Source organism: Cynocephalus volans, chromosome 5, assembly GCF_027409185.1.
Source record: "Cynocephalus volans isolate mCynVol1 chromosome 5, mCynVol1.pri, whole genome shotgun sequence".
Taxonomy (NCBI): domain Eukaryota; kingdom Metazoa; phylum Chordata; class Mammalia; order Dermoptera; family Cynocephalidae; genus Cynocephalus; species Cynocephalus volans.
Window position 1 is genome coordinate 139,085,625 of NC_084464.1, and position 9,608 is coordinate 139,095,232.

The window sequence follows — 9,608 nt, forward strand, 5'->3', positions numbered from 1 at the left end:
CTCACATCCAGAATCCTGACTGTAAGGGGGTTTTGGAAAAATCATTTTTTAGACTTCCAGTTTTTCCAACCAGAAGAAGGATGAATTACATGCTGAGTAGCCAGCCCACAGTACCCATCACCAGGTTTATAGGAGTGTATTGACTGCGATTAGGGTGTTCACTGTGATCTCAATGATGTTAATTTAGGAGATCTTCATGCGCAGTTAGAAGGCCTTCAGTCCTATAACTTGGAGTGTGTGTGTTTTGGGAAAATTCTAGCCCTTTTATGGACTCAAAGGGAATTTTGTCAATGACCCCAAGACCTCCAGCCTTTGCTGGAGGCAGGCAATGTAGAGTGTGTCAACACAATTCTCAAAGGTCAGTATTGACTGAAATGCCAAAATGTGAAGGGGATTTAAGAGACTTTCCCACTTTACCATCAGTCTAGGGACAAATTAGGGCTTCTTGAACCTACTCTAGGGCTGAACAGGAGTCGTTTGCTTCTTTCCAGATAAATGGCAAGATGATGAGATGGATGTGCTATGTTCTGGTTTTATAGCCTTAATAACACCATCTCCATGCAATAAATATAGTATCATGATGGCCGTTGCTGCTGCATCTGCCACAGTGACTCATTACTAATGCTATTACTAACATTGCAACTCTCTTTACAATGAAATCTGGATAAAGTGGTTGCCTATTTGTCACTCTGAAGTGGCAACACACCAAATGGTAATTGCATATGCTGAAAGATGGAAAAACTTAACTTCTTGGGCACCTTACCATTAACAAGTGATTTGGACTTAAGAAATTATCTGACTCATTTGCTGTTTGTTTTTCATAAGCCTCATTTAAATGACCAAAACAAATCTGATTGTTAGTACTATGTCTTAAGAAATTTTCTTGTAACTGTGTACAACTATAAAATGACAGGTTATGTGTAACTAAAATACCAGTGTATTTTAAAGCTTACTATGTGTAAGTGTTTTGAATCCAGACTAAGAGTTTCTTCTCAGTAAACTATTCTGGTGAGACCCTATGGTTTGTTATGTTCTGGGTGTCTGATTCACTCTCTCACACATGCTTTTATCTTAGCTAGTTTTGGGAGGCAATACCACTTGATAGTAAAGGGTTGAATTCTGGAGCCAAACCCCACAGTGGCCTAGCTCTGGAACTCTAAAGTTATTTAACTCCTTTGAGCTTCAGCTAGCTCACTGGAAATTATTATTATAGTACCAGCCTCTTAGGGTTGTTGAAGGACTAAATGAGACAATGTTTGTGAATGGCTTTGTGAAGAGTATGGCACATATTAAATGCTCATTGAATATAAGCTATTTCTTTTATTCTTAACCACATTGTGAAATATTAATGTACTGGACTTGTGTTTAAGATTTTAAAGAGTTCTTTTTTAGGGAAATGGATTAATAATAAGTATATACTAATATGTTATTATTAGAGCTCTTATAAATATCTCATGATAAAATAACAGGAAACGGTGTTTACTATCAGCCCACAAATTCAAGCCTATATTTTTGTAGTTTAACTTAGATGCTTAAAGACCAGCATTAGCTCTTTTAGTACACTGTAATTTTATTAACTATATTAAAAGGTACATTAAATAGTTTATAACATGTGTTGATAAAAACGTGTAATCTATATGCAGGTGACAGAACATGAAAAGTAAAAGAACTTTTAGGTATTGAAAGTGTTTTCTGCAGGAAAAGCAGTTGAAAGGCTGGTTGCAAGGTCTGCATATTAAATACAGATCTTTTTGTCCCTTTCCCTGAAGCTGGGGAAGAAGAGAGATTTTTTCAAAGGGGATCCAGGAAGCAACTGTAGAGAAAGAAGTCATCCATTCCTAAAAAAACTTAATTCTCCCCACCAAAAACCACGGGGATGATAGAAATGGCTTTTCAGAGGAGGGAGTGAGCAGAGACCCAAGATTTAGAAAGACAACAGAGTTACTGAGAGCTGAGAAGCAGAGTGAACCACGGTGACACCCAGGAAGAGAGCAGAGGTCCACCGAGACTGGTGGGAAGAATGGATGAGAGGGTGGGAGGGCCAGAAAGAGGTTACTAACCTTGTGGTGTTGCAGCCAAGGTACATTTCCTTGGAAGATTGTCTTTGGAGCCTGGTGGGCAGAGAGAAATCACAGCTTTGAAAAGGCAGAGCAAAGAACAAATCACACCTCAAATCAGGAGCTCTATCTTCAGGACCTGGCAGAGAAGGTTCTTGGGCTCAGTGCTGGGTTGAGTACTGTGTGTAAATGAACACAAATGCCAACAGTGATAGGAGATACAAGACAATAGCACTGAAATTACTATGGTCACCTGAGGAAAGGCAAAAAGCCTAAAGAAATTTGGGGAGAATCTTGCAAAGTCATAAGTACTTCAAAAGAGTAATCTGGGAGGTCAGCGTAGAACTGGGAAGAGGGCAAGGCTGGGGACCACAACAAGGATGAGACTCTACCTCCACTCAACTGTGTCTGGAAACATTTACCAGTCCTCTAATGAGAAAGTATTTGGTGACTGCATGAAAACCACTCCTATGTATTCCTCCTTTACTAATAGTAGGACACAGATATTTGCCCAGGTTAATGGGTTGGTGTGTGAAGAGGGAGTTAGAGTATCACACCCTTTGAATTGGGAAGGAACTTTCAAACTGAAGAGTGAATGAAACAGGCAAATCCATACAGTTTACAAGGAGTTTTGCTAAAGGGTAACTTACATACAGGGAAGGTCACACACAGGAAGAGTCAGACATCTACAGCAGAGGAGAGCTCGCTCCCTCTGGCTTTTAGGTAAGGCTTAATTAAATAGTAAAAGCAGTGTTACTCAAAATCACTTCCAATAAATACCTTAAGAAAAATAGGTTTTCTGTGGTCTGTGAAGCAGGGGTCTTGTGATGCTTGTGTGCAGACTACCTGATGCCAGGAGTTGCAATAACTCACCTACTACCTAAACCCTATGTTTCCTTTACGCTCGCTGGTAGGTAGCGTGGCTCAATGCAAGTTCACAAGCCTCAGAACCAGGGAAGTCAGTGGTGTGATTCTCAGTCTGAGGCAAAGGCCTGAGAGCTGGGGGTGAGTCCTGGAACCAAAGCCTGAAGAGTCTCACATTCAGATGTGCAGGGACAGGAGAGAAGAGCGTATCTTAGCTCCAGAGGATAGAGTAAGAGATTCGACGTTTCCTCCGTTTTTGCTCTCTCAGGACACCCAGTGGATTGGACAGCTCCTGCCCATATTAAGGGTGAATCTTCCCCACTTAGTTCACTCAGGCTCACATGCTAATCTCCTCTGGAAACACCCTCATGGACACACCCAAAAATAATGCTTTACCAGACTTTTAGGTATTTCTTAATCTAGACAAGTTGACACCTAGAATTAACCATCGCATTTGCCTACCCCTGGAGGTAGTGGTGATTACTGAAAAAGATTACTGAAAAGAGGGATTCTGTTCAAGAAGAGAGGGCAATAGAGGATAAAACTAATAGTTGCCTGGACAACTTTGTTATGTCATTGGTTGAATTGTGTCTCCCCCACCCCACAATTCATCCCTTAAAGTTCTATCCCTCACTCCCTCAGAATGTAACCTTATGTGGAGATGGGGTCTTTACATAGGTAATCAAGTTAAAATGTAGTCATTGAGGTGGGCTCTAATCCAGCATGACTGATGTCTTCATACGAAGATGAAATTTGGACATATAGCCATACAGGGAGTATGCCTTGTGAACAGGAAGGCAGCCATCCACAAGCCAAGGAGAGAGGTCTGGAATAGCTCTTTCCTTCACAGCCTCAGAAGGAACCAGCCCTGCCAACACCTTGATTTCAGACTTCTAGCCTCCAGAACTAAGAGACAATAAATTTCTGTTGTTTAAGCCATCTAATTTGTGGTGCATTGTTATAGCAACCCTGGCAAACTAATAAAAACCTCATGGCCACTAAAGTTTTTAGGCCACAAGATTTCCTGAGGTCATAACTGAGATGCTAAAATAGGTTATTTGTCTTGTAATTTTGGCTGTCCAGTACTTAGTGGTTTGAAACATCAAATTACTCAAAAAAAGTGACCCATTTTGCTCAGTAGAAGTGTAATCTATTTTAGCTATTCTCCATACCTTTTCTCAACTAGGATTTCATGAGAGGATTAAACTTCGAGTTTTAATGTATGCAATAAATCAACTACTTTCCTATGTGTGTGTAATGGCACCAGCAATATATCATCTGAGGGATAATTGAAAAAATATTCATTCCAATCATTTTCTGTACAGCTTAATTTTCTCACAGAACCCTCATTTGGAAGGTCACTGAGTGATAGTGGTAGCAAACTCATCTAAGTCGTATATCTGTCCTTTGATTGACACCAGCTCTCATTTATGCACATGGCAGTTGTCTTTGCCTGATGAGCTATTATCAAGAAGAAGAGATGGGAAGGGTAGCCACTGCCTCTGTCATCTTATGGCAGTATGGCCACAAAAATATAATTTTTAATGCCATCTTGAGTTTATAAGAAAGAATGGGAAATTCCTAAATGCCAGAGATAGAGAGTGGTAAATGCACAAGCTGAAAGTATGACAGCCCCATATTGAGGTATTATCAGATTTAGTATAGGCATAACAACTTGAGTGTTAACATCTTTATGAAGACCAGAGACATTCTGGGCTATCTTGCTTATACTTGGCTATCTATTTTGTGCATTGATCTCTCATGATCTGTTTATTCTTGTGCCAAACTAAGTATAATTGGGTGTATTTTAACAGCTGGAAAGTCAAGTTTCTTCATATTACCATTGATTTTCATTTTTAAAAGTTAATGTTGCTTATTTCTTTCTTGGCTAAAAATCAGAATAATTTAAAGATCTTTCTCCAAATTCCATTGCAATGGTGACTGGGATTGCAATAAATCTATAAGTTAATTGAAAATATTGACATCTTTAAAATAGTTGGGCTTTCCATCTGCTTCTATGGCGTGTCCCTTCCAGTTTTTTATTTGTTTCAGTTTTGAAACAGTTGAGTTAAACATGCTCTTCATCATCTTTGGTTTGTGCAAGCGTACTCTCTTATTTTATTTATTTTTAATCACCCTTCATTTCCAGGAAAGCTCATCTGTAGCCATAGAAATTAAAGCTGACCTTCAGAGAGAAGCAAAAAGAAAAGTGGCAAACAAGGACAGTTGTGACTTTCATGGGTCCCAGTCACTGGTTTTAGACTATTGCAGAGGCCTAATGAAATCCCTAAGCTTGAACTCTGTATCAGATGCCTCGAAAGTGCACTTCAGGTCCTTTCAGCACTGCCTCCAGAGTCTTTGGCCTGTTGTTGCTGAGACTAGCAAGGGGGTACCTCTGGGTGCTCTCTAACTTCACATAGGCACAACCAGACAGGGCCCTGTTGCTTACACCACTTGATTCTCACCTCCTATCTCTTACCTCCTTTCTGGCACTTTCCTTTTTGATCCTGAAGCATGAGAAATCTCAGGATCTGCGTGTGCCCATTTATGATGGTGCAACCCAGAAGTACAGAGAAGTCAACTCATTATGGGGCAAACCATTGTCCAGTGAAGGGAGGAGCTGTTGAATAGACTATCCTCTAATTCAGTTATTCATGCAGTTCCCTGGAAAATAGATACACCCATGTGATCTAGTAGTCTGTCTCTTTTGATACCAAGTGATGACCAGGTTGATAAAATACTACTGTATTAGCTCTCCTTCCTTCCCTTCTTGGCAATTTTTGTCCCCTTACTCCTCCCTAGACTTGCATTATCTAATTAAATAGCTGCATATAAAATTTTGCTTCAGGCTTTGGTTTCTAGGGGACCCAAGCTGGTTCACATAGATTCCTATTACTTGCAAACAAAATAGATTTAATTAATACTCCTACCTTATTATTTATTTTTATTTTTTTCTGGAGAAAATATTTAAGAATTTTTTCCAAAAAATTTATGCGTTAGGCAAGCTTTTTGATTCCACATATATTTAATCATTTTCTTTTTGAATCCTATAGTTTGAGTATAGAACTATATCCATTATTCTTAAAAGTTTTTGAAATTGATTTATTATTTTCAACACCCTGTCTAGCAGCTGATAAGTCTGATGCCAATATAACTCTCATTCTTCTGTTTTCTAACATGTTTTTAGAACTAGAAAAAAAATTTGAATTTGGAAATTTCATGATCATATGTATAGCTGTGGCAGTTGTGTCCTCTGGGAAGTAGATACCAAGAAGGTGTTTTGAGTGTAAGAAGTTTATTAGGGTGTAATGCTTGGGAAAAATAAAATGAAGAGGAAGAAGGATTGGTCAGACAAAGTATTTAGGCCACCATGTACTCAGGCCACCTGACACTTATGAAACTAAAGGGCTGAGGAAGCAAATTTAGATAGGGAGCTCTGAAAGAAAGTTTCATGCCTGCAGGAATTTAAAATATAAAGTGAAAAATGAACTGAATATTTAAAAAGTAAATCAAAAACAAATAGTAAGAATTATTTAGGGAGTTAGTTTTACGTGAGATGCGAGAGGGTTTTTAGCATATAGGTATTCCAAGTCCTCGTATTGTCAAGTATGAGGTCCAAGGTATTAATTAATTTAGATTTTGTGAAGTATCTAGGCAAAGTAGTTCTTCAGAGAACTGATTCTGGGTCTTGATGAAAATGAACACTTTGGCAAATAAATTGTGTACAGTTACATTTTACTGTTATAAGCTCTAAGCACAACAGAGAACATCAGACAGGCATATGTCCAGTGAGCACGCTTCCCAAGTCTCCCAAAGGCAGCACAGACATGCTTTAGTTGAGCTATAGTATTCTGCCTATTTAGGGTAAGGCAATGTTTATCAAGCCCCTTGTATGCCAGTTTCTAAAACTCCAACATAATTACCTTTTATGGCTGCAAAAGCTGCCTTTAGGTAGCTATGTCATTAAATGTCTGGTTCTGGGTACAGAACTTATGAATAATGTCTAGGCTGTGGTTATATGCAATCAGTTATTTCCTGGGTTTCAAAACTAAAGTGTGATTAGGTAGAACAAGCTTGACCATATCAGGTTAAAAATCTAAGAGTAAAACTGAATTAATAGGAATTTAAGGTAAGACTTCCAAACCAGTTGAAGAATAAAAAAACGTTAATGTAGAAAACTAAATCCACATAAAAGAAGGCAGGAAAGGAGAGAGAGAGAGAGAAAGAGAAGGGGGAAGAAGAAGAAATGAAAAACATATTAAAATCACAAAATAACATCATACAATTAAATGTAAATATATAATGTATTTAAATCCATAAAATATAAATGAATTAATAGAGTAGTTAAAAGACAGGGGTTCTCACTGAATTTAAAAAATTCAGTTAAATACTAAATATGAATCATGGAAAGATTCATATTATCTTTTAATTCTATTTTTCCACAAACTTTTTGAAGTGCCCTCGTACATAACACCTCACACATGATAGCACAGAAACATTGTAAATAAAGTAATATAATGGCTCTAGCTTTCTATCTTCCTAATAATATAGCATTAAAATATATAACCCAAACTTAATAAAATTACAAGAAGAAATGAATTAATCCATGTAGCTCTCTCAGTAATTTATAAATGAAAATAGTCAAAAAAAGTTATAGAAGATTGGTGCAACATAATTAAAAAGCTTGACCAAACAGATATAAACAAATTTGCACATAATATTTAGAAAATACACATGCTTTTCAAATTCACATGGAACATCTATAAAAATTGGATACGTACTAACTATAAAACAAATCTTAACAAATATCGAAGAACAAATATCGTGCAGATTACTTATTGGATCTCAATGCAAAAAAAATTAGAAATAAATAACAAAAAGTTCATCAAAATCCCCATTTAGCCCTTTTGACTTTTGGCTTGGAGGAGGCCAAGGTGCAATTTCTTTGGTGGTCCCGAATCCGGGTTCATCCAACACCAGCTGCCATCACCATGCTGCCTAAGTTCGACCCCAACAAGATCAAAGTTGTGTACCTGAGGTGCACTGGTGGCGAAGTCGGTGCCATGTCTTCCCTGGCCCCCAAGATTGGCCTCCTAGGTCTCTCTCCAAAAAAGGTTGGTGATGACATTGCCAAGGCAACTGGTGACTGGAAAGGTCTGAGGATTATGGTGAAATTGACCATTCAGAACAGACAGGCCCAGATTGAGGTGGTACCTTCTGCCTTTGCCTTGATCATCAAAGCCCTCAAGGAACCACTGAGACAGAAAAAAACTTGACCAAAACCTAAAAAAACATTAAACACAGTGGAAATATCACATTTGACGAGATTGTCCACATTGCCTGACAGATCTGGCAAAGCTCTTTAGCCAGAGTTCTCGCTGGAACCATTACAGAGATCCTGGGGACTGTTCCATCTGTGGCTGCAATGTTGATGGCTGCCACCCTCATGACATCATAGATGACATCAACAGTGGTGCAGTGGAATGCCCAGCTAGTTAAGAAGTACAAAGGAAAATATTTTAATAAAGGATCATTCAACCACCAAAACAAACAAACAAACAAACCCATTCAATTAAAATAAAAATATTTTAAAATAATATATGGCAACATATTAAATAATAATGGAAATTAGAATATATTTTAATAGAACAATAAAGTGCCACTTATTAAATGGGAATGTATAGTTACTTGAGGAAGAAAATAGCCTTGGGCTGGCCCGTGGCTCACTCGGGAGAGTGCGGTGCTGATAACACCAAGGCCCCGGGTTCGGATCCCATATACGGATGGCCGGTTCGCTCACTGGCTGAGCGTGGTGCTGACAACACCAAGTTAAGGGTTAAGATCCCCTTACCGGTCATCTTTTAAAAAAAAAAAAAAAAAAAAAAAAAAAAAAGAAAATAGCCTTAAATACATATATTTAAAAAAGGTAAAAGTATGAAAATAAATGTCCCAATTATCAGTCTCATAAAGTTAGAAAAGGAAAAAATATAGTAAACCAAAGAAAGTAGAAGGAAGCAAATAATGAAAATGCAGACAGAAATTAAGAAATAAAAAATATATAATAGAGAGGATTAGGAAAAATTAGATATTGGTTCTTTGAAAAGTTTAGCAAAATAGATAAACTACTGGCAAGAAAGAACAGAGTCACACAAAAATTAAATGAAAAGGAGGGCATAACCAACATATAGTAGGTATTTTAAAAATCATTATAGAACATCATAAAAAAGTATATGCCATAATTATGAAAACATAGGTGAAATATCAACTTTCCAGAAAAACATAGTGTACCAAAACTAGCCCCCCAAAGAAGCACAATGTCTAAATAGCCTTGACCTTTAAAGAAATTGAACCAATAATTTAAAAAAATCTGCCTACAAACAAAACTAAACACTGTAAGGCCAATGTGGTTTTATAAGCAAGTTCTACTAAATCTTCAAGCGATGTAACAGATAATTCCCATCTTATACATATTGTTCCAGAGAACAGTTGAGTAGAAACAGTCCTTCAGTTCATGATATGAGACTAATGTAACTGTGATTCTAACGCAAACAAGAAAGGAAAATTATTGGCTGGTTTTACCTAGGAACTCAGGTACAAATGCAGCTGGAAAAAGTGATTTAATTACATCACTGACTTTTCCAGCAGGGGGCGCCCATGGACAGCATCCATCCTCCTGGCAGCTTCTTT

General features: G+C 37.7%; 1 pseudogene; it reads left to right on the top strand.

Moving 5' to 3' along the window:
• The first annotated feature begins 7,897 nt into the window (after positions 1-7,897).
• LOC134379242 (large ribosomal subunit protein uL11-like) lies at positions 7,898-8,444 on the top strand (annotated as a pseudogene).
• Positions 8,445-9,608: the final 1,164 nt, after the last annotated feature.